Here is a 27,177-nt window from a genome sequence, read left to right as displayed (position 1 = left end):
ATCTTGGTACTCCTGCTATTGATCCTTATGATTGCAACGTGTGTCGAATCAGCGTTCCATGCACAGACATGTGGAAATGTCACTTTGGGTAAGATATCTAAACATGTATTTTTGGGGTTGGTATGCTTTGTGAATATGTGGGAGCTGTTTCTGTGCCTGTTGTTGAAGCATACATACATGTGTAATTAACATGGATCAAGATGCCTGTTGCAACAGTCCCATGACGGGACAGTCACCCTTCTTGTCACTTATCTGTTGTTGATTGATGACTCTGGTGAATACATCAATGTGTGTAAACCATGGTCCAGACACATTGCGAATGTCACCGGTTTACATTGTGTGTGACATCACTACCACAGGCTCTGTGTGGATTTGAAAGCTCACTGTGTACAGCAGGATGTGTTTGGCTCATCACATTTATGTTCTGGTCCAGTACAGTTTGGTTTACCTATTGACATGTTGTGAAGGTGTGGACCACTGTATGTCCCACATGTTCTGACAACTGTCCAGTGAGTCTGTTCGTATGGATGCATTGCCCCCTGTGCCAGTACGTAATGTTACTGTCTGGTCGCTACCTCAGTGCCGGGGGAGAACACAGTTTTGCAAGCCTTCTTGGTAACTTTATGTCAACTTTCTATTCCCATGATTGCAGGAATGTTGCACTGATGATGTAAAAGGGTAAATGTGCTCTCAAGGGAATTTGTTTAGGCAGAATTTAGTAAATTGCAAACTTATTTGGTAGGATTAATTAATATATCCTATGCGAATTTAAATCATCAATGTTGAATCAGACAAACGATATATATATAACACATGAAACATAAAACATAAACACAAAGGTGTAATGGAAAAGCGTTTTATCAAAATCAATGGTCAAAAAATATAATATACAGGTAAGGTTCATTCAGAAAATGTTTAGGTTTTGGAGGTATACAGACAAATTAATTGAAACAAAGACTCAACAAAACCTAAATGCACCTATCTAAAATCAATATGAAACAAAACAAGATAAAGATGAGGTGAAAGTCGACGTTTCGGTCTCTTAGAAGCTACTTGAGGAGACCATCTTCAGGACAGAAGTCATATATATACTGTATAAAAAGACCAGCGTAATCTCATTCAATTTAGGAGCGCTTTCTCTTGGCCAAGTTGCGCCTAGCGCAGAGAGGACGGTCGAAGTGGTACCGCTCCTATTTATTATGATGGAGTAGATTTAAACAGTATGTCCGGGGAGTCTGGTTGAATATATTAAAAAGCCTCCGCACGCCGAGTGAATCAAGGTGAGCAACGGGCATCAAGCGCTACAAGGCATGGATCAATCCAGTTGTAATAGGCTGTCTTCAGCAAGTACCAGCTGACTAACGGTCGTATTCCCACAGAAGGTTACACCGTAGTCCCAGCAAAACGTTACGGGCACAGAGATTCAGGACTGATTTTTAATCTGGAGGGTTAGAGCACCGCGGTCTTAAGGAGTAATTTATTTTTCTATGCAGACACGCGATCTCAACGGAGTCACGGCAAGAGTCACGGACCCGGTGGTTTCAGAAGTGATGCACACTCTGTAGTATCTACGCCAAGGGTCATAGAACGAGGGTCGAGTGCAGCAAGGTTCACTTCTGAAACCACCGGGTCCGTGACTCTTGCCGTGACTCCGTTGAGATCGCGTGTCTGCATAGAAAAATAAATTACTCCTTAAGACCGCGGTGCTCTAACCCTCCAGATTAAAAATCAGTCCTGAATCTCTGTGCCCGTAACGTTTTGCTGGGACTACGGTGTAACCTTCTGTGGGAATACGACCGTTAGTCAGCTGGTACTTGCTGAAGACAGCCTATTACAACTGGATTGATCCATGCCTTGTAGCGCTTGATGCCCGTTGCTCACCTTGATTCACTCGGCGTGCGGAGGCTTTTTAATATATTCAACCAGACTCCCCGGACATACTGTTTAAATCTACTCCATCATAATAAATAGGAGCGGTACCACTTCGACCGTCCTCTCTGCGCTAGGCGCAACTTGGCCAAGAGAAAGCGCTCCTAAATTGAATGAGATTACGCTGGTCTTTTTATACAGTATATATATGACTTCTGTCCTGAAGATGGTCTCCTCAAGTAGCTTCTAAGAGACCGAAACGTCGACTTTCACCTCATCTTTATCTTGTTTTGTTTCATATTGATTTTAGATAGGTGCATTTAGGTTTTGTTGAGTCTTTGTTTCAATTAATTTGTCTGTATACCTCCAAAACCTAAACATTTTCTGAATGAACCTTACCTGTATATAATATTTTTTGACCATTGATTTTGATAAAACGCTTTTCCATTACACCTTTGTGTTTATGTTTTATGTTTCATGTGTTATATATATATCGTTTGTCTGATTCAACATTGATGATTTAAATTCGCATAGGATATATTAATTAATCCTACCAAATAAGTTTGCAATTTACTAAATTCTGCCTAAACAAATTCCCTTGAGAGCACATTTACCCTTTTATCTAATTACCCAAGCCCTCAAGGGTTGATTGGGTTGCTCACTGTTTGTTTATCAGCACTGATGATGTAGCAACGTAGTGGTGTTGCTAATGTAAACACTTCTGTTACACCAGTTTATTGACGTGAATTGCAGCTAACTCTTGTGCCTTGCTGCATATCCTGGTCACGGTAGGGGTGCTTTACTGGGTTTGTTCCTCATTGCTCTCAGTAGAGTTTGGTCACACCAGCTTGTCATGTTTGGCATTGTAAGGCACAGTTTGTAGAACCAATGATTGGCTCTTGCTAGGCTTCCTTGTGTTAAAATAATCTCCTTACTCGTTGCATTAGCTAAGTACGGCTATAGCTGATGATGTGTATCTTACATTCATGACCCTCACTGATTCCCAGGGCTGACTACAGTTATTAGATGTGTGTGAGTAGCACTGCTACACATTCAATTCACTGTATTTCATGAGCCACATTCATACACTGTGAGTACGTTTGTGAGCGCATGGTTCTAATTGCATTGAAGCAGCCTGGTGGGCGTTAGACACCCTTCATTTATGAGACAGACTCTGCAATCCTTTTATGTGTCCATGTTAAAACCTCAGATGTTGTATAATTTCAAAACCTGTGCTGACAAAATGGATACAGTGGCTGTGGTTAAAGTACACAGGTGTAACTGTTACAGTATACATCATGAGTATAATGTTATTCAGTGTCAAGAAGTCTTCAATTGTTAAGCTTGTTTACCTTTGTTTCAGATCTCCCTCCATGCTGCTCCCATCCTCTCCTTCCCTCGCCTGATTATCCTTTAGAGTCTGTAATTCATACTCAGACCAAGGGGCTATCTGGAGATGGAACCTTTCAGCATTGCACAAATTTGAGGATCAAAGGTACCAACTGTCACTGGCTGTCATGTGAAGATAGTTTCTGCAGCATTTCAGGTACCCTCATTGCATTACAGTTATTTCCTTCTGAGCAATGCCACAGGCCATGTACATTGTCTAATGCAGCATGGCCTCAGAACAAACTTCAACCATGTATGTGGTTAAAGTATTCCTAAGTGTACATTGTGCCACATTACTGTCACCACAGATGTCTTTCCAGTGTGCATGCCTCATCTATGGCATACTTTACAATGATTGTGGTTTATGTGTAGTGGCGGAACATGCATGGTGTTTGTAATATGTCATGGTCCATTATGTGATTGACAAATATGCCTGTGTATGTATTGTTTTATCTTATTACCCACAACGGTCAGGCAACACATGCTGATGCTGTTTGTCCTCTGCCCCGCTTGTGCTGTTGGTGCCTGATCCTGTGACCGTCTTACTTAGTGATTTGTTACCCATTTCCTAGCAGTGACCCATGAGTAACTAGACACTCCTTCCTTTCCAAACACACGTAACATGCTGCTATGCAAATATCCTTGACTTTGTGTCCCACTTTTCCATGGTGTCTCACACCTTCTGCCATCATGTTTTCAGACATTACAGATGCTGCATCCCCAGTGACACCGCAAAACCCAGTGGCCAGATTCGGCGACACACACGTCTCCAATATGCTCAAACATCCATCAGTCCATTCTTCAGGCAGACCACAGATTGTCCGTGCCACAGTTGCACCACATCCATGACAAAGGAGGCCTGTCAGCGCCTGCAAAGTGCACAGTGCAACGCCCTGTGCTCATTCAGTGACACAGGTTACACTACAGACTCATGCTCCTGCCACTCTCCACACAGTGAAGACCACACAATCATGCACCTGGTATCAGGCAACCCCTAAGAGCCCACATGACAGTTCCGCAGGCTGTGTGTGCAACTCAAACTGCCAACTCCGCACGGCCACACATAACAGTGCATGTCCGTACAAGCAGGTCATGTGCGTCGTTCTGCACACATGCTACTTACACCAGCACAACATTGGACTCTGTTACCTTATCAACACAACAGCACAATACATGACCACAATTACTGTGACCTCCCAGCGTATACAGTCTGCCATTTGTATGAGGGCCACCTGTGTACTTTGGGTGGGATGGAAGCTGGATTGTAAGTCATGAAGGAGGCTACTATCTTCAACAAAGTGAATCTGTCTCTTCCATTATAATTTCACATAAATCTCTGCCAGGACTGATAGATAGATCTTAGTGTATGATTTGAAGCTTAAACAGGATCTGTGTTACCTTTACTTAAGATGTGCAGGAGGAACGTGTGTTTCTACACATCCGGGTTTGTGACCAATCTGAGGAAAGGGTTCAACATGACGTTTCAGTGTTGATAGTGAATCTTTGCAAGGATGTTGTGGTGGTTTGTGGGCAGGGGGTCAGTAGGGGAAGTGGATTACCATATGGTAATTGAGCTGAGAGGCTTCCATATAAATTGTGTAAAAAACTTAAACCACTGGGCTGCAACACAACTTTCCAGATTGCTCCTCAGACATTGGACTAGTACTTCAGCACGCAGGCCCACAGCTAAACATGAAAAAAATGAATCAGTGTTAGAGCAACTGCTGCCTGGAGGACAAACACACCACCATCCTGCATTGGGACAACAATGTTTGCATCTAGTTCACCAAATCCACAACATTGCTAACTCATGATGCAAGTCCATCCACATGCTGGAACAGAACTTCACATAAATCCACTCGTAGTCAAGACAGACAGCCACACAGGTCCACAACAAGAGCCAGCTCAACTACGTCAACAACCTCTACACAGGAAGAAGAGCCAGACTCCAGGAGGACATGTGCACACCCAGGGCGCATGCGCACACCTCATCATCAACATCCCCTGCCACAGCCGCATGACCGTCCACTGTGCAGTTGAGGTTGCCTACTGCACTTACCCTGGTGATTTGTGACTTGTATTATCTTTCTCATCCGTGTATGCTGCACTCTGTTTTTCCATTGTAGCCGCTAAGGCGTGCTCATCTACTCTACTCATCTACAGACCACCAGGACCCCGCACACATTTCAGCGAAGACATCACTGACTTCATCAGCCCACACGCCCTCCCCTCCGAAGACTACATTCTACTGGGAGACCTCAACTATCACCTGGAAAAGAAAAACGATTCCAACACCGCCACCCTTCTGGACAACTTGGCCAACCTCGGACTCGAACAACTTGTGGACACCCCCACCCACTACGCCGGACACACGCTCGACCCAATCTACACCTCCAGCAAGCACATCTCCTTCAATCACACCACAGCTCTCCACTGGACGGACCACAGCTGCGTTCACTTCGACTACAAAAATACCTCGACCCACAACCCCCCACAACCTATTCCCCGAAGAAACTGGAACAAAACTACTACCGACCAGCTCTTCACATCGCTTCACCAAAACCCTCCGGCCAAATCATCTGACCCAAACCAAGCAGCCACCAACCTCACACAATGGATCTCCCACTGTGCAGACGAACTATCACCCTTGAAAAACAATCAAATCAAGCAAGGTAACAAAAAAGCCCCCTGGTTCAACGATGACCTTAAGAAATCCAAGAAGTCCTGTCGTACTCTCGAGAAAGCCTGGAGAAAAAACCCAACCACTGACAACCTGACCACCTTCAAGAACGCAACCCGCATACACCACCAACTGATCCGATCCACCAAGAAATCAGCATTTAAGGATCGACTTGACAACAACGGCCACAACAGCAAGGAACTATTCAACATCGTCAAAGAATTCACCATCCCCACCGCCGGCACCAACGACATCACTCCCTCCCAAGACCTCTGCGACTCCCTAGCCTCTTTCTTCTACAACAAAATTGCCGACATACATAACAGCTTTGAAAACCAGCCCGGGGACCAGCCCACTCCACCCACCTCCGAACCAACACCCCCCTCTAACAACCTCTGTGCCTGGAACCCAATCACCACTGAAGACACCATTCGCCTGATGAACTCCATCCACTCAGGATCGCCAACTGACCCTTGTCCCCACCACATTTTCAACAAAGCAGACTCCATCATCGCACCCCATCTCCGAGATGTCATCAACTGCTCCCTCAACTCCGCCACCTTCCTGGAAAGCTGGAAACATGCGGAACTCAGCGCCCTTCTGAAGAAACCCACAGCAGACCCCACTGAACTAAAGAACTACCGCCCCATATAGCTCCTCCCATTCCCTGCCAAAGTCATTGAGAAAGCCGTCAACAGTCAGCTCGCCGCCTTCCTCGAAACCAACAAATCCCTCGACCCCTCACAGTCCGGCTCCCGAGCCAAACACAGCATTGAAACCGCACTCATCGCAGCTACTGACGACATCCGAACTCTACTGGACAACGGGGAAACACCTGCCCTCATCCTACTTGACCTCTCCGCAGCCTTGGACACAGTCTGTCATAGCACCCTAATACAACACCTCAGCAACATCGGAATACAAGGAAAAGCATTGGACTGGATCATCTCGTTCCTCGCCGGAAGAACCCAGAGAGTCCGCCTCCCCCCTTTAAATCAGAGGCCACGAAAGTCATCTGCGGCGTACCACAAGGATCATCACTCAGCCCCACCCTCTTCAACGTATACATGAGTCCCCTCGCATCCATCGCACGCCAACACAACCTCAACATCATCTCCTACGCAGACGACACCCAGCTGATCCTCTCCCTCACCAAAGACCCTAACACCACCAAAACCAACTTACATGAAGGAATGAAAGAAGTAGCCGAGTGGATGAAGAACAGCCGTCTTAAACTAAACTCGGACAAAACGGAAGTCCTCATCTTAGGATCATCCCCCTCCGCCTGGGACGACTCATGGTGGCCACCAGCCCTGGGAACCGCACCCATACCTACGGACCACGCACGTAACCTGGGCTTCATCCTGGACTCCTCCCTCTCGATGACCAAACAAGTCAACGCCATCTCATCATCATGCTTCAACATCTTACGCATGGTCAAAAAAATCTTCCACTGGATCCCCACCGAAACAAGAAAGACAATCACTCACGCACTGGTCACAAGCCGACTGGACTACGGAAACACCCTCTACCCCGGAACCACAGCCAAACTACAGAAAAAACTCCAACACATCCAAAACGCCTCAGCCAGACTCATACTGGACATCCCCCGTCAAGCCCACATCTCCGGTCACCTGAAAGACCTCCACTGGCTCCCCGTCAACAAGAGAATAACGTTCCGTCTCCTCACCCACGCACACACAGCCCTTTACGACCTAGGACCCGAATGCCTCAACACATGACTGTCCTTCTACACCCCCACCCGCCAACTACGATCATCCAATCAAGCCCTTGCCGCAATTCCGCGCATCCATAGATCCACCAGGGGGGGAAGAACCTTCTCCTACTTAGCGGCCAAAACCTGGAATTCGCTCCCCACCCACCTCCGCCTTGTACAGAACCACCTTTCCTTCAGAAAGCAACTTAAAACTTGGATATTCGATAAGTAAAGTACCCCCCCCTCCTCCCTCCTCAAGCGCCTTGAGACCCTATGGGTGAGTAGTGCGCTATACAAATTTCCAAACTTGAACTTGAACTCATGTAATTTTTTTCACCCACCCGCCCCCTTGCTTTTGCACATCCCTTTTCGCCGCTGCCCCAGACTCAACGAACCCTACCCACCATGCTCCAGCCTTCCAGATGCACCTCCCTCCCCGCTTTCAAATAGCGGCGTGTGTGCGGGCGCACAGGAGACGTGCACAGCGTGTGCGCCACTGGTGCACCAAAGGTGTACCAAAGGCAAGCCCATCTGTGTCCGTCTGCGCCTAGACGGCGCCCAGCTCAAGAACCCCTGGACCCCAAAGCCACCACAAAAAAAGCCTGCACTACGACCCCAGCACCCTTCATGCACGCAATACCGGACGTATTGACTCCTGCTACCGGGCTACCACAAAGCACAACCAAGGAACCTTCAACTGCCGGAACTGCAGCCTCAACTGCATCCGTCCGGCAAAACCATCAAACAGATAATCCACCACCTCCAATGCATCCTCCTCAACACCCACTCCACTTGCACGGACGCCCTTGAACTCTGGGACCTCCTAGACTCAACCACCCCCAACGTGGCATTCCTGACAGAGACCTGGCTGAACGTCACCTCGGCACCAGACATCACCATTGCCATCCAAGAGGGCTAGCAAAACTCACGCAGAGACTGCACCAACAGAGTGGGATGGGGAATGGCCATCATCCACAAGGACTCACTCTGAGTCACTAGCAACACCAACGACACCCTCAGCACCACCAAGCATATGCACTTCCAGATCCACACCGACCCCAACACCACCCTCAGAGTGACTCCTGTCTACAGACCAGCCAGACACCCACCACAGTTCAGCGACACCATTGCCAACCTCATCATCCCCCACGCCCTGGTATCCATGGACTACATCCTCCTCATGGACCAGAACTTCCACCTCAAAAACAACAACGGCGCAAACTCCACCGCCCTGATCGACAACCTCGCTAACCTCAGACTCAAACAGCTTGTGACAACACCCACACACGCCACTGGACACACACTGGACACCATGTTGTCGGCAAGTTACCACGTCTCTGTTAAGCATGGGCGTAAAATCCGTTGCGCTCGCGGATTTTGCGGATTTTTGGCAAATTCGCAATCCGCGAACTCTCGCGAACTTGCCGAATTTTCGTAAAATCCGTGCGAAGCGGATTTTTTTGCTTGGTCGCACTTGCCAACTAGAATACAATACAATTTCGGGGGAGTAAACACTTGCGAATACGTAGATGCGGCGGGCAGCGACAATCTCGCAATTGCGAGATTGCAAAATTAGCAATTTCGCACAAGAAATCCACCAGCAGGCAGCATAAACCTTGAAAATTATGATTTTTATCAGAATAACTCCTCAGGTTGACATTTGCCTGCACTTTTTCTTTGCAAGGAGTCCATTTTGGGGGGGTGGGAGGAAGGAAGTGCCCCACAGTCTCCAACTTCCTGTTCCTGTCCAGCAGGCTCCTCCCAGTGCTTTCTTCATGTGCTGGTCACTTTGTTTGGATCTTGACCTGGAAGGGTTACTTTTTGTTGGATGCTGCTGGATATTTGGATTTTTGCAAAACTGAAAGCACTCAGCAGGTGCAAACGTTCAATCTTATCATTAGTAACCTTTCCCTGTAGTGCTTCCTGAGGGGCCCCTTCAGAGTTCATTTGCCTACTTGCAACTATTCTATGACCCTGCTCTGACCCTCACAGCAGGCTCAGAGAATAGCTACAAGTATACAACAAAGGTCCTGTTAAAAAAATTACACTGCAACAGAAAGCAATTACAGACAAAACTGAAAGCACTCAGCAGGTGCAAAAGTTCAATCTTATCATTAGTAACCATTCCCTGTAGTGCTTCCTGAGGGGCCCCTTCAGAGTTCAGTTGCCTACTTGCAACTATTCTATGACCCTGCTCTGACCCTCACAGCAGGCTCAGAGAATAGCTACAAGTAGGCCACAAAGGTCCTGTGAAAAAAAATTGCACTGCAACAGAAAGCAAATTACAGATAAGGAAGCAGGTGCCAGCCAGACTGGAAGTTTAAATTCAGTGACACATTAATCAACCCCAAATTAATTCATGTCAGTTGAAGCAGGGCAGGTGTGCCTGCTTTTTTTCACCCCCATAATCTACAGTGATAAACCAACCAGAGGGTGGCAGTGATGTACCAGAGGGTGGCATGGGTGTACCAGAGGGTGGCAGTGGTGAAACAGAGGGTGCTGTGAACCTGTGATGATGAACCAGACGTAAAAACAACATAGTCGCGGCCGTTGCGAGCCGACAAGTAAGTTCGCAATTGCGAACTGGTACACAACCCTCGCGAACTGGCAGAAACCCTTGCGAACACAAAAAAAAAAAAAATCCACAAATTCGCGAGAGTTCGCGGATTTTGCGGATTGCGAATCCGTAAATACGCAAGTTCGCGGTTTGCCAATTCGCAAAATCCGCCCATGCTTAGTCTCTGTCAACCACACCACCAAACATTACTGGACTGACCACAGATGCGTCCAATTTACCTTCAGGAAGCAGAACAAACACCACCGCACCCAACAGTTACCATGCCGCAGCTGGGGCAAGGTCACCAAGGACCAATTGACAACCACCCTTGCCCTGGGACCACCCACCGCCCCCACACCCCCCAACACCACCAGCATCAACATCAAACAGTGAATCAACAACTGTGCAGACACCCTTGCCCCACTCAACACCTCCGCAACCAATCACACCAACAAGAAAGCCAATTAGTTCACCAAAAACCTCCAGGCCTCCAAACGCACCTGTTGGAAACTAGAGAAGAACTGGCTCTGCAACTGAACACCAGACTGCTACACAGCCCACAAGAACGCCACCCGCAAACACCACCAACTCATCAGGACTACCAAGAGGACCGCCTTCAAGGACCGCCTACACAACAACACACACAACACCAAAGAGCTCTTCAACATCATGAAAGACCTCGACAACCCCAGCTCCAACACCAACAACATTCCACCATCACAAGACCTGTGCAAATCACTGGCCACCTTCTTTCACTGCAAGATCATCGATATCCATGACAGCTTCAACACCGACACCCCCTCATCCACCACCAAGACCACCACCCCTGCGACCCCCACAGGCACCAGTCGCCTGACCGCCTGGACCAACGTCAGCGACGAAGACACCATCAAGACCATGAACTCCATCCACTCCGGATCCCCATCTGACCCATGCCCTCCACACATTTTCAACAAAGCAAGCACATCCATCGCGCCCCATCTCCAAAAAAATATTAACATCTCCTTCAAGACATTAACCTTTACGGAGAGCTGGAAGCACGCCGAAATCAACACCCTACTGAAGGAACACAAGGCAGACCCCAATTACCTGAATAAGTTCCAGAACATCTCCTTGATCACTTTCCCCGCAAAAGTCACGGAGAAGATTGTCAACAGACAGCTGACCTGCTACCTAGAAGACAACAACATCCTGGACACATCGCAGTCCGGCTTTTGCAGCAACCACAGCGGTATACAGCCTTTACAACGAAACTTTTACAACAAACTACCATTACAACGCAACTTTTACAATGCAAACTATTACAACGCATAGCGCTGGGGGGCGCTCTAGGATAGGGAATAGGTTTAATGTACTATCCAACACCTTCCCTACTATCCCCGGGGACTGGAGTTGGAATAGTAAATTAAACTATTCACTATCCAGCGCCCAAAATCATTATGCGTTGTAATGGTATGCGTTGTAAAACTTGCGATGTAAAGGTAGGCGTTGTAAAAGTATGCGTTGTAACGTCATACATCCACCACAGCACCGAGACCGCCCTCATCGCCACCACCACCAACATCTGGATCCTGATGAACAAAGGAGAACCAACCACACTCATCCTTCTGGACCTATCAGCAGCCTTCAACACGGTCTGCCACTGCTCCCTAACAGCACGCCTCCATGAAGCTGGAATACAAGAGCTGTCCATGGCCTTGACCACATCCTTCCTCTCCGGCAGTACCCCGAAGGTCTGCCTCCCACCCTTCCGCTCCAAGACCAACAAGATCATCTGCAGCATCCCACAGGGATCATCCCTCAGCCCAACACAGTAATATCTACATGGCACCACTTGCCCACGTCGCTCAACAACACAGCCTCAACATCATCTCCTACGCCAACGACACCCAAATGATCATATCCCTCACCAGAGACCACCACAACACCAAAGCCAACCTCCACAGGGGAATAAAGGCCGTTGCAGTATGGAAGATGGCCAGCTGGCTGAAGTCCAATGAAGACAAGACGGAGGTCCTCATCCTCAGCACCACCACATCAGCCTGGGACGACTCCTGGTGGCCAACATCGCTGGGAACAGGCCCAGCACCCACCGACCACGCACACAACCTGGGGGTCATCCTCAACTCCGCCCTCTCCATGACCAAGCAAGTCAACGCCCGCTCCGCGTTATGCTTCAACATCCTGCGAATGCTCCACCGGAACATGAAATGTATCCCCTTCAACACAAGAATAATAATAATAAGTAATTTATAAAGCGCCTGGCTGCACAAAGAACAGTGTGTCCCCGCGCTAACTGCTGATAGATTTCATGAGGCAGATATTAGAAAGCCTTGGAGGGGGTTTACATGATAGGGAACATAAAAGTTTTAAGTTTTCCCCGGAATCTTAATTCAGATGGTTCCATCCGAAGGTGAAGCGGGAGAGCGTTCCACTGTTTGGAGGCTATGTACCTAAAGGAGCGTCCGCCCATTCTGACCCTGAAGATACGGGGAAGTTTAAACAGCATCGCACCTGATGATCTTAAGTTCCGAGTGGGGCGATGTGTAATAAGGAGATTCTTTAAATAGTCAGGGCCTTTGCCCTGAGCGATACGATGCGCATAGCAAAGAGCTTTAAATTTAATTCGCTCCCTAACTGGAAGCCAGTGAAGCTTGGCCAGAGCGGTCTTCCCAGAAGCTCGGCGCGAAAGCCCGAGCACAAGGCGTGCGGCAGCATTCTGCACGCACTGAAGTTGGTGAAGGCCATTTTGACTTAGCCCTATCAACAGGGCGTTCCCATAATCAAGGTGCGGAGTCTCCAGAGCATGCACAATGGTTTTTCTGGCTCCGGTAGGGAGGAGGTCTAAAACCTTCCGGAGAACCCTCAGTATACCATAGCACCTTCCAGTCACCCTGCTGACATGGGTCTTGTAAGAAAGATCTATATCCAGCATTACGCCGAGGTTTCTTACCGACTCTACGGGAGTGGGAGGACTCCCTAATTCAATGGGCCACCACAGGCGAGACCATGCCGATGCTGCTCTCCCGACCACCAGTAATTCTGTTTTTTCGCCATTAAGACGCAAGCAGTTGTTGTTCATCCATGCTGCTACTGCCGACATACAGTTTGAAAAGTTAATGGCGTCTTCTCTGCAGTCGGGTGTGAGCTTAAACATCAGCTGGGTGTCATCGGCATAGTTAACAATGCCCACCCCAAATGCCTCCACCACGTGAGCCAGGGGTTCCATATAGATATTGAACAAGGTAGGGCTCAAACTTGAGCCCTGAGGAACCCCATGGCTTAGCTTCCGTAGGGAGGATTTGAAGGGTGGGCAGTGCAACTGAAAACTTCTATTGGCCAAAAAGGATCGTAGCCAGGCAAGCGCTGATCCTGTCACCCCCATCTCTGAAAGACGAGACAGCAGTGTTGTGTGCAGCACGGTGTCAAACACTGCACTCAGGTCTAATAAAACCAACGCTGCTGTCTCACCTTCATCCACTATCTGCCTAAGGCACTCAGTGGAATACAGAACGGCTGACTCAGTAGAGTAGCCAGTTCTGAATCCCGATTGTGAGGGATGGAGGAGGGCTTCCTCCTCCAAATATTCCATGAGCTGCCTGTTAGCAATCTTTTCCACAAGGTTTTGGAGTTGAGAGATGTGTATATTAGTTTTTTTTTTTAGGGGGATAACTTGTGCTGTTTTCCACGCCTCGAGTACGTGACATTCCTGAAAAGACAGTGTCACCATGTGACTAATATAGTCGATTAATATGCTCTCCATAACTCCTTTGCACCGAGCCGGTGGGCACGCGTCGCAGGGGGGTCCAGATTGTATGCTGTTAACAACACCTAATAGTTCATGTCTATCAGGTGTTTTAAAGCACACAAAGTGGGATTTCTGTCTGGAGACAGCTCTTATATCCCCACGGTTACTGAAGAGATCATTGCTGTCTGTAAAGGTGGCATGAATTTTGTCAACCTTATCCACAAAGAAATCAGCTACAAGATCGCACATCTCAGTAGAGTAAGTATCTTGAGCTTCGAGTCTAGATGGAACCGTGAGTTCTTTGTAAATACTAAAGAGTTCTCTGGTGGGGTTATCTGCTAGCTCAATTCTACTTTTGAAGTAGATACTTTTCTCCAATCTTACCAATTTCTGATATTTTTTTAGCTCTGTTTTATAGCATAATTTGAGTACTGGGGCATACTTCTGCCTCCACCTCCGCTCCACAGTTTTACATTTAGCTTTAGCCAATCTAAGTTTTTCTGAGAACCACGGGGCAGTTCTGGATTGCCTTACCGGTGGTTTGAGCGTCCAAGGCGCTACTTTGTCCAGGGCATTGGACATCCAATTCTCATAACTGTTCCATGCCTCTTGTAGAGTGTTACCTAGGGGCAGGGGATGTTCTAATAGGGCACTTTTAAACAGATCTGGGGTAAATTTCTTCCAAACCCTACGCTTCTGAGATAAAGGTTTTTTTGATTTGATTCCTGGGGGTTCATCTTCTATTTCAAACGGGACGATGCTGTGATCCGACCAAATCAGTTGGACCGGAGGTAAGACCTTAACACCTTCCCAATTAGAGAAAATAGGGTCCAAGGTATGGCCTAGCTGAGGCGTGGGGGCTGTGGATAGCAAACTAACCCCCACGGAGTTCAAAGCTGCAACCACAGTTTGCGCCTCCCTACAATCTGTGTCTTCAAAGTGAAGGTTTAAATCTCCCAAGACAAGAAACCTTTTGTGTCTAATCGCTGGTTGAGTTATTAGTTCTAAAAGTTGGTCTCCAAACTGTGCAGCACCCCCTGGCGAGCGGTATATCAGTAATCCACTGATCACATTTTTAGGACCTACTTTTATGGTAAAAAAGCTGCTCTCGCTGTTAGGTAAGGTTGCTTTTAGTAGAGTGCATTCTAGTTCTGATTTATAAATTAGAGCTAGCCCCCCACCTCGCTGTTTTTGTCTATCTAGTCTAAGTAGACTGTAACCAGGGGGGACAGCTTCGAGAACATCCGGAGAAGAAGTTTCTTCCAGCCATGTCTCTGTAAGAAACATGGCGTCCGGGTCTCTGTTTATCAATAGGTCATATATCTCAACTTTATGTTTCTTCATAGACCTACAGTTCAATAGTAGCATTTTTAACTTGGCTACTTCCCTTACCTCCCTTCTGAACAGTGGCAAGGTCTGATTACACGTCTTGCAATAGGGGGGTAATGACTCGGGCAGTAGAGTGTGGAGACAGCTATTTTCCGGTGTCTGACATAATGATAGTAGGTCCAGTTTGGTGTAGCATAATCGGTGCCTAAACATACCCCGCGAACCAGCTAGCTCTGATGGACCAGGGGGTCCTGCCCCGCGCCCCGGTCGATCGCGGACGGGCGCAGACGTGCAGGACTCTGGCTTGACTCCGGTGCGCGTACGGCACACCCGCTGTACGCGTCCGCTGCGCGGAGCCATGGCCGTATGTTTTTATAGCGGCGCCGAGCGACCGAAGAGGAGAGCCCTCTCCAAGATGGCCGCCACTAAATTCTCAGCTCGGTCCCCAGGAGATAACGGCCCTGCAGTCGGCCAATCGTTGAGGGGAGAGGCAGGTAATCTGCCAACACCAAGCAGAGTGTATAGATGGTTAAATTTAAAGGGCCGAATCCTACACCCTAATATCGGTGCGAGATTCGAAAATGCCATGATGGTCTGCAGCGCGAAGCGCTGATGCCGGGGCGAGGGAAAGGACACAAAGGGAAAAAGCGCAATAAAGAATTAAGAGCAGTTAAAAAATCAACCACCCGGCTCACGTCTCAGGGGTCAAAATATCAGCAATCTCCTGATTATAGTGCGTCCTCTATTTTTATAGCGGCGCCCGAGCAACAGAAGAGGAGAGCCCTCTCCAAGATGGCCGCCACTAAATTCTCAGCTCGGTCCCCAGGAGATAACGGCCCTGCAGTCGGCCTATCGTTGAGGGGAGAGGCAGGTAATCTGCCAACACCAAGCAGAGTGTATAGATGGTTAAATTTAAAGGGCGCCGAATCCTACACCCTAATATCGGTGCGAGATTCGAAAACGCCGCGATAGTCTGCAGCACGAAGCGCTGATGCCGGGGGGAGGGAAAGGACACAAAGGGAAAAAGCGCAATAAAGAATTAAGAGCAGTTCAAAAATCAACCACCCGACTCACGCCTCAGGGGTCAAAATATCAGCAATAAACCGTCACCCAGGTCCTCGTCACCAGCAGCCTGTACTGCGGTAGCACCCTCTACGCAGGAACATCAACCAAGCTCCTGAGACGGCTGCAACGCATCCAGAATGCCCCGGCACAACAGATCCTCGATGCCCCCAACGCAATCACATCACACCCCACCTGAGAGGCCTGCATTGGCTCACCGTCAACAAGAGGATCACCTTCAAACTCCTCACCCACGCACACAAAGCCCTCCACAACGCCATACCAGCATACCTCAATGACCGACTCTGCTTCTACACCCCCACCCGCAGCCTCATCCTCGCCAATGTTCAACGCATCCAGAAATCCACCTCGCCACCAACACCTGGTACACTCTCCCAACCAACCTTCATCAGACCTAGGAGCTGCTGCCCTTCACAAAACTCACCAATACCTGGCTCTTCAATCAGTAGCAGCCCCCTCCCCTACAACCAGTGACTTGAAACCATCACGGGTATGTAGCGCACTTTACAAATATCATGTTTGATTTATTGTTTGCGAGTCCCACTGTCAACTGCAGGCAGACCTTCATACTCCTCAGCCACACTCAGTAGGCACTCCCCAACCACAACCATTAAACAAATATGGACGTCTCCCATCCCACACCACGTTGCCTGTAGTCCGTCCGTTCATCCTTGCCCTGGGCAACATTCATCACTTCCACAGTACAACTGCATGCGGGTGATAGTTATCCCACATCAAGAAACAGACCTGGTAGTCCCTCCCTGGACACCAACACATTACCCATGACCTGTACACCTTCATGAGACTAGTCCGTAGCTGTCTGTCAGAGCAGTATGGCAACCCACCCCCCCCTCAGCATATAGTAACCACAATGGATGTAGTTGATCATACAGTGTGACCTATGTGTGTCCACAACCAGAATCAGTTCCCAGTGTATGGATGGCTTGTGTTTGTTCAACACTCTGGCATACTTTGACATATGACAACACGTATGTTGTTGACTCAGGGAAAAAATACTTCATCATCAATACGTATTGTGTCTGTGATTTTTTATTCTCCATCTTGTCAGTGAAATGTGAGTAGGTGTTAGGTGCTGTACAAAAATGTGCGGAATCCAAAGTTCACAGAAGGAGATGTGATGCCTTGCAGTTTCAGTCAACAGAGTCCAGAGCACAGTGTGTGGCATCATTGGTGACACTGTGACCAGCAAGTCCATGTGGGAGAGTGTGACAGTCAATAAGGTGATGCTGTTGCACACAAAGGCAAGATGCCAGACCAGGTGACCTGGGAGATGTACATGGCCCTCTGCCTCTCAACGTCTTCTCCGTTGATGACCCACCTTCCTTGGGGGACCCTCATATGCAGGCCTTGATGATGCATGGGACTCTCTGTCGGATGGTTCCTCCTCCTCCTCCCTCCCTGTGCCTGTTGGCAGTCTTTGCCTGGATGTTTCTGGCCTAGTGACACAGAGAGGGTGCTGCATGTTGTCAGCAATCCGACGGAGTGACTGGCTTATGTCCCTCTGCACCGCCAAGAGCTCAGCCAGTCTTGCCTCCATCCGTCCTTGGTGTCGTCGTTGACTGGCGTGTTGCTCGGCCTGCTGGTCTTTTAAAGCAATGAGGGCCCCCACTCCCTGGCTGAACTCCCTGGTATCCCGCCGGTATCCCTCCATGATGTTTCTGAGTTCAGATATACCGGGCCAGTCAGCTTGCTAGTCAGGTTCTCGCCTCCGCCTTGTGCCACTCCCACCACCCCTGCCCACAAGAGCCATGCTTGCTGGTGCGGGCACATCGGGTCGACGGGACCCATGAGGGTTGACAGTGGGGAGGTTGTCTGCCTCCTCCTGGGTGTCTGACAAACCTTGTCCGTCATTGTCAGACTGGCTCAGTTGTGTATTTTGGGCAGGGCTCCGAGCTGTCGGCTGGGATGTGGCAGGAATGGGTGTGGTGGTTGGCACAGATGCCCCTGATCCAGCTGCTGCACAGGTTTGGGATCCAGAGGTGCCAGTTTGGTCTGTGTCATCCATGGAGTGATGAGAGGCGTCACTGTTGGTGGGATCAGGGTCCTGTGGAGCCTACGACTGTGATCCTTCCAACACATCTCACACAATGAATTTATGGACCTGGTCAAAGCAAGCAGACCTGCCGGCAGCCCTTCTGACCCCTGTCCGCCACAAACTTTCAAGACAATTCTTTTAACAAACTATGCTGCCATTCCGGTAAGAAGAATCATCAACGATTCCTTAACTACTGGAATATTTCCAGAAGAACTCAAAAAGTCATACATATGCTCTTTACTGAAGAAAACAAACTCGGACCCGCTGAACCCTGACAACTACAGACCCATTACAAATGGACCTTTCCTGGGCAAACTGATAGAAAGAGCAGCGTTCGCCCAGGTGTCACAAATCATTGAAGAGAATGACATACTTTCAGATTTCCAAACAGTATTCCGTCAGGGAAGAGGCACTGAGTCTGCCCTCCTTGCCATCTGGGATGACCTAAAGAATACAGTTGACCGCAACGGGGTTGCTGCGCTACTCCTCTTGGACCTCTCAGCTGCCTTTGACACGGTTGACCATGACACTCTGAAACAAAGACTTTATGAAGCCGGCATAGAAGGAACTGCTCTAGACTGGATCGCGTCCTACCTTCGAAACAGAACTAATGTCACCCACACCCCACCTTTCTCGTCCAAACCGTACTCCACAAAAGCAGGGGTCCCTAAAGGTTCTATCATCTCGCCCATGCTTTTCAACATCTATATGAAGTCTTCACCAGTACTGATCAATAAGTTTCACCTTACGTGCTACAACTATGCAGATGATACGCAAATACTTGTTTCAGCTGTCTCAGAGCCGTGGATCAGTGGATGACTTGGAGCCATCTCAAATTGAATGCTTCAAAAACTGAAATACTCACGTGTGGTGATTGGAAAAATTACAACCCGCTTGCTGCATGGCCTGATGAACTGGGATCACTGCCTAAAGTATCGAAGGAAGTAAAAAACCTCGGAAGGACCATGGACTCCAAGCTTTCGATGAATGTCCAAATGGATAAACTAGCAAGAGCAAGCTTTGCTACTATAAAAACGCTGCGACGAATTTTCCCTCATTTGGGATTTCCACACAAGGTCCAAGCTACCATCTTTCTTGTTCTATCCAAACTCGATTACGCCAATAGCCTCTACCACAGATCACCTTTAACGACCATGAAAACACTACAATGGATTCAGAACTTGCCTGCAAGACTACTCTTGCATATCAAACCACAAGACCACATCTCCCCTGCCTTAAAAGCCCTGCATTGGTTACCGGTTGCCAGAAGATCCACGTTCAAGCTGCTTTGTATTACCCACAAAGCAATACATGGAATAGGACCACTCTTCATCAGGAATAAAATCACCAAACACATTCAACAAAGGAACCTCCGCTCTAAAGGAGCATCTCGCCTCAAAATCCCACCATACAAGAAAAAACCATGGGTGGCACATCCTTCTCTGTTCAAGCAGCCAAACTATGGAACGCTTTACCCCCAACATAAGATCCACCGACAACCACCGTATCTTCAGAAAACTACTCAAGATCTGGCTCTTCCCCACATAAGCACCATACGGAAAAAGAAATTTACAGCATATCCCTCTGTATATAAGCATTTGTTTTCACTATAGATATGTACTTATGTTTGTGTATTACTTTATAAAACATGTAAAATAATTATGTTAAGAGAAAATAAAAATAAAACAATCATAATAATAATAATAATAATAATAATAATAATAATAATAATAATAGTAATAATAATATTCATCAATAAATAAAAATCATCTTTGGTCTACATGTAAATACTTCCATTGTGCATCTATGTACCTTCCATGTACTTGGATCTATGTGTCTATTACTTTTCTCCTGAAAAAGCATATCCAATGCACTACCCTATTTCTCATCCTGTGCCTCTATCAATATATTTAATCTAAATATACTTACTTCCTTTATGTATCTATATACTTTCAATGTACTTATGGATCTATATATTTATCACTTTCTTCTAATTTAGCATTTCCAATGCACTAGCCTATTTCTCAGCCTATACTTCGCTCTATATATCTTCTGGCCCAACCTTCTGACTCATCTAAAACTTCTTTCTACTACTCCTTCTAATGCACTACCCTATCTCTCATCCTATACATCTATCAATATATCCTCTACATCCACTCTCTCATTATTCCCAAACCCCATACCACTACTATGATCGCCAAAATAACCCTTTCTAGACTCTCTCCTGCTCTACCCCTCCTTGCATCATCTGACACCACTTTTTACTACACCGATCCCCTAAAACAAACCTTTCTAAACTCTCCCCTCTGACTCCTTCCCTCCAAAACTCCTTTTTACTCATCCAAAAGCCTCTTCCTACTGCTAAGACCTTAAAAAAAATCCTTCAGTCTTGTATCCCTCCACTATACTTTTCAATCAAAATTAACTGACTAACATGTTCACTTCTCAAATTCCATATTCCATATTCAAGTATACTAATATACTGCCCAAATAACTGAATAACATATCTACTACTCCAATTACTTCATATTTATACTATACTAATTTTCAACACTAATCCTTCATGGGTTCCGGAGTGGCGTGCTACTCGCCAGAAAAGCGATTCAACTCCCATCAGGGGTAACAAGTGGTATATGAATGCAAATCTTTCTTCCCCTTTAATCCATCCACTATCCTTCTCACTCCAAGTAACAGACTAATATCCACCACTGATATTACCTCATATTCACCATATTAATTCACCACTAATCCTTTATAGGCTTCCTGAATAGCATGCGTCAACAAGCGAGCAATAAATAAATACAAACCTTTGTCCTCCTCTATCCTTCTGCTATCATTCCAAATCCAAATAACTGACTAACCTATCCACCACTTAAAATGTACTTGCATGTTTCACTCTACTAATTCAACACTAATCCTCTATGGGCCCTGGAGTAGCGTGCTACCCACCGAAAAAGCGAATTGACACCTCGTCAGGGGTAGTAAGCACTATATAAATGCAATTACAATACAATACAATATCCAATACCACCTCCTATGTCTGGGCACTGCGGGGAGTCATATCTACACCCCCCTCCTATGTCTGGGCACTGCTGGTAGTCATATCCACACACACCCATACTGTTGGCCTATGCTGGGAGTCATATCCAGCCACCCCTCCTATGTCTGAGCACTCCTGGGAGTTATATCCACACCCCCTCCTATGTCTGGGCACTGCTGGGAGTCATATCCACACACCCCCATACTGTTGGCCTATGCTGGGAGTTATATACACACCCCCCTCCTATGTCTGGGCACTGCTGGGAGTCATATCCACCCCCCATACTGTTGGCTTATGCTGGGAGTCATATCCAGCCACCCCTCCTATGTCTGGGCACTGCTGGGAGTTATATCTACACCCCCTCCTATGTCTGGGCACTGTGGGGAGTCATATCCAGCCACCCCTCCTATGTCTGGGCACTGCTGGGAGTTATATCCACACCCCCTCCTATGTCTGGGCACTGTGGGGAGTCATATCCACAACCACCTCCGATGTGTGGGCACTGCTGGGAGTCATATCCACACCCCCCTCCTATGTCTGGGCACTGCTGGGAGTCATATCCACCCACCCCCATACTGTTGGCCTATGCTGGGAGTCATATACAGCCACCCCACCTATGTCTGGGCACTGCTGGGAGTCATATTCACAACCACCTCCTATGTTTGGGCACTGCTGGGAGTCATATTCACAACAACCTCCTATGTCTGGGCACTGCGGGGAGTCATATCCACACACCCCTCCTATGTCTGGGCACTGCTGGGCGTCATATCCACACACCCCACCTATGTCTGGGCACTGCTGATAGTCATATTCACACACACCCATACTGTTGGCCTATGCTGGTAGTCATATCCAGCCACCCCTCCTATGTATGGGGACTGCTGGGAGTCATATTCACACACCCCCATACTGTTGGCCTATGCTGGGAGTCATATCCAGCCACCCCTCCTATGTGTGGGCACTGCTGGGAGTCATATCCACTCACCCCAATACTGTTGGCCTATGCTGGGAGTCATATTCACACCCCCCTCCTATGTCTGGGCACTGCTGGGGGTCATATCCAGCCACCCTTCCTATGTCTGGGCACTGCTGGGAGTCCAGTGCATCCACCCCTCCTATGTCTGGGCACTGCTGGGAGTCCTATCCACCCACCCCTCATATGTTTGGCCACTGCTGGGAGTCCCCCATGTTACATGAGTTGTTGGTATACTCACCAGGCTCCACGACTCCTTCAATTCCATGTACTCCCACCGGTGGTAGCAGGGCCATGACCTTCTCCTCCCAAGGATGGTACTGGTCTGCGGGGACCACCACCTCCAGTGTACTAGCTCTGGGCGTAGTCCTTGTCCATCTTGCGCTTCACCATCCTCCACAGATCGTACCACCTGGCCTGGCAAACTGACCTGGTGCGCCTGATGGGTGCAACAGCATTGACCCTATTGACGATCCTTGCCCACAGGTGTGTTTTCTCAGCTATGCTGGTCTGTCTGACCGATGCGCCAAACAGCTGTGGCTCAACTCTGATGACCTCATCTACTAGGATCTACCTCTCCTGGTTTGTGAACTTTGGATTCTTTGGTGCAGACATGTTGTGGGGTGAATGTGATTGGGAGGGTGAGGGTGTGTATGGATGAGGGTTGTGGGTCTGAATGTGAAGGGGGCGTGTGGGTCTGAATATGCTTGTGGGTATGTGTGAAGGTGGATGTGTGCAGTTGTTGGTGTGTTGTCAGTCTTTGTAGGCAAATGTGTATGTTGCAAAGGATGCCGGTTTGTTTGTGTGGGCCCTTTTTATTGGCCCATTTGTGGGTGTGGCTTAGTTTGAATTTTTGGTGGGTGTGTTATAAGGGGTGGGTCTGAGTTGGGCCCTCTGTTTGCCACTTTGAATTTGTCAAGGACATTGCTTTGCAATGGTTTGCACACAGGAAATATGTTTTGAGGTGTTGTGCGACTCTTTTGCACACTCCTTGTACTGTTTTAGGTGTACGCGTGAGCTTTTTTGAGGGGGTTCGTCTCGTACTATGTTGTGTAGCTTTCTCATACGCGACGTATTTTCGGGGTACGCGTGCACTTCGTTGAGGGGAGTTTGTCTCCTACTTTCTTGTGTAGCTTTCTCATACGCGACGTATTTACGGGGTATGCGCGCGCTTCGTTCAGGGGGGGTTCATCGCGTATTTTGTTGTGTAGCTTTCTCATATGCGACGTATTTACGGGGTACGCGTGCGCTTCATTGAGGGGGGTTTGTTGTGTACTTTGTTGTGTAGCTTTCTCATAGGTGACTTATTCACGGGATATGCATCCGCTTGGTTGAGGGAGGGTTCGTCTCGTACTTTCTTGTGTAGCTTTCTCATACGCGATGTATTTGCGGGTACGCGCGCGCTTCGTTCAGGGGGTTTGTTTTTTATTACATTGTGTGGCTCGCTCATACGCGATGTTTTCCGTACAAATCGCTGTTCAAATGTGACGGCGTTTTCCCGTACGAATGGTGTTCACGCTCTACGGTCCGGATCGTACTTGGCAGGTCGTACGGCATGTTTACAAATCGTTTGTAAACATTCGGACGGAATCTTTGTAAACGGATCGTACTACGCAATTCGGACGGATTTGTATGAATCGTACGAAAACGGCTACAAATACGAATCGTATGACGGTTTTCTTTCCCGAATCGGAATCAACCCCAAGATTTCTGTTGGCTCTGTAGGACATGTTTCTGTGAGAAATAATTTGTTTACTGGGTTGATAGGTTTGCCAACAATGTATGTTCATCCTCCTGGTATCAGTAAAACTAATACTGTTGCGTTGGGCAATAGTAGGATTTTCTTACAGTGCCATTAACTCTGTGGTGGCAAGTTTTAAACAACAGAGAAGACAGTTTTAGTTGATATATGGGAGTTCAAATAGTGCCTTTCCTCTCTTCGAAGTACACGGAGGGAATGCACTTTAACAAAAGAACCATGGGTTAGGTGGGAAGGAAGGAATGTGGCAATAGAGCTTGCTGACATGATGTTTAGTAAGGAGCAGGCCCCTTTGAAGCATGTTGCCTCATACAAACCAGTGAAAGCCCAAACACAGGTTGGCTCTGCAATGTCTCTATAGCATTGCACAGGCAGCAATCTGTGGAGTAGATTTGTTGTGTCCTTAACTTGTTGTTGTCATAAGTGCATTCATCAACTGTGAATGCATCCCTGATTCAGGGCACTCCATAGGTTCTATATAACAGACTCCTCTTCGTTCTACTTAAATGTTATCATTTATTTGCAGTTAACAAAAGTTCATGTGGGATATTTCACATCATATCAATTTCATCAGCTTTATATTTAAGCCATAAACGTTATTGTGAATCAATCCATAACATTCCATTAATTGCTCCAATGCATTTCGGGCTTCCTAGCCCTTTATCAAGGAGATCTACAATTTGAAAAATTGAGATATAGCCAATTACTAATTAAATACAAATAAGCATACACATAAGTATTCACAGGTGACATAAGATCATGCTCTAGGTGTACGAGTAACCGGGGTGAATGCGACGTGTCTACAAAAAGTGCACGTGAAAACTAACCGGCATGTGAGAAGCGGCATGTGCTTAACGAAATAGAAAACACTTACGTGACTGAATCTCAAACAGCTCAAAGGTAGCTGTAACGAAAATAAAGAAGCGCTATCAGAACTCGAGTGAGTTCGACCAGGTGAAATGATGGTGACAAGGCGGCCATAACAGCCGACTTACCGAGCGTAAAAGATGGGTTCTGCTTCGCTTAGCGGTCGGGCTGTTGTGCGGCTGTCGGCTGTGATGGGGGTGATACGGTAGAATTGCCGTAAGTGTCTAAGTTAAAATGATGTGAAAAAGTGAATGATCCTGATTGGATTAACGGGGTGTCACATGACTAACCAACATAAAAGTTGGACTAAACTCACAGCCATCTTAAGAACGAAAAAGTGCAACGGTGACCTGTGTTTTCAATAAAGCTGTGATTTCAATAAAGTTATGTTAGCACAAATGTCACTAAGTGTACAGTCTAAATAATCGAAATAATAATTACAATACAGGCCACTACAAAAAACATGGTCATCAGTAAACCACCACTAGGTGGTTAAAGAAAACAACTAAATTCAGTCCTGTCATTAAGCCCGAAGGGCTTCATTGCTTGAAGGCGATATATCCATGATATCTCCCGTTGTAGCAAGGTCTTGTTATTGTCTTTACCCTCACGTTTCTCAATTATTTCAAGAACTAGATATTTCAATTGCGCAATGTTGTGATTGTGTTCCAAAAAGTGTACAGCAATACTGGATTTCTCATTCCTGGTTCGGATGTTCGATTTACGTTCATTTAATCGGGTTTTTATTTTTCTTTCAGTTTTTCCGATGTAAATTTTCCCACATGGGCACTTTAATAGGTATATTAGATTTGATGACTCACATGTGGCATTGACGTTGAGTTTGATGTTGTAACCCTTCATAGGGTGAGCGATAGTGTTGCCTTTAATTACATTATTGCAACTATTACAATTCAACCATGGGCGTGTACCTTTTGACTCTCCACGTTTGGGTTGTTCTTTAGACAATATCTCCTTAATGTTATTATTGCGTGTATTCGCAAAAATCGGGAGACATGTAAATGAATTTTTGAATTCAGGTTCCGCCGTCAGTATGGGCCAGTGTTTCATGATTATTTTTTTGGACGTGTTACTCAGCGTTGAAAATTTCGACACCAATACCATTCTGTTGTCTTTCAGTTGAGCTGTTTTTTTCATCGTTTGTTCTCTTGAAATCAGAGATACCCGGTTTTCAGCTTCTGTTATGATGTCTTGAGGGTAACCTCTTTCTGTAAATCTCTTGCCCATCTCTTTGATACGTACTTTCCCCACTTCAATATTGGATGCTATGCATTTGGCACGAAGCATCTGAGAATATGGTAGATGGCGTTTTAAGGAGCCCTGGTGGAAGCTGGAAAAATCAAGTGTGTTGTTGCGATCCGTCGCTTTGTGGAAAAGATCAGTTTCAAAACCTGTGGAGGTTCTTGAGATGAGTACATCTGTGAATGTGATCTTGTGTTCGCTCATCTGCCATGTGAGTTGTATTCGCTCATCTCGAGTGTTTGATTCAGTTAATGCTTGTAGTAGATTCTCTTCTGTTCCCTTCCATATGAAAAATAAATCGTCGACATATCTGACATATAGTTTGAGATTGTTGGACCAGGTGGAGTTGCCGTAAATATATGTTTCCTCGAATTCCTTCATGTAAATATTCACGTATGAAGGCGCTGCACAATTACCCAAGGACATTCCAGATAGTTGCATATACCATACTGTTTCGTATTTAAAATAGCTATGATAAAGAGTGAACATTATTAGTTCCATTAGAAATTGCTGCATTGGTGTGTCAATGTCACTGTTCATGATGGCCTATTTTCGGGGTACTCGTGCACTTCGTTGAGGGGGGTTCTCGTCTCGTACTTTCTTGTGTAGGTTTCTCATACGTGACGTATTTACGGGGTACGCACGCGCTTCGTTCAGGGGGGGTTCGTCGCGTACTTTGTTGTGTAGCTTTCTCATACGCGACGTATTTACGGGGTACGCGTGCGCTTCGTTGAGGGGGGGTTTGTCACGTACTTTGTTGTGTAGCTTTCTCATAGGTGATGTATTTACGGGGTATGCGTGTGCTTGGTTGAGGGAGGGTTCAGATCGTACTTTCTTGTGTAGCTTTCTC

This window comes from Lissotriton helveticus, chromosome 12, assembly GCF_964261635.1.
Source record: "Lissotriton helveticus chromosome 12, aLisHel1.1, whole genome shotgun sequence".
NCBI classification, from domain to species: Eukaryota; Metazoa; Chordata; class Amphibia; order Caudata; family Salamandridae; genus Lissotriton; species Lissotriton helveticus.
The sequence above is the reverse complement of the archived record's forward strand: the minus strand, read 5'-3'. Positions refer to the sequence as shown.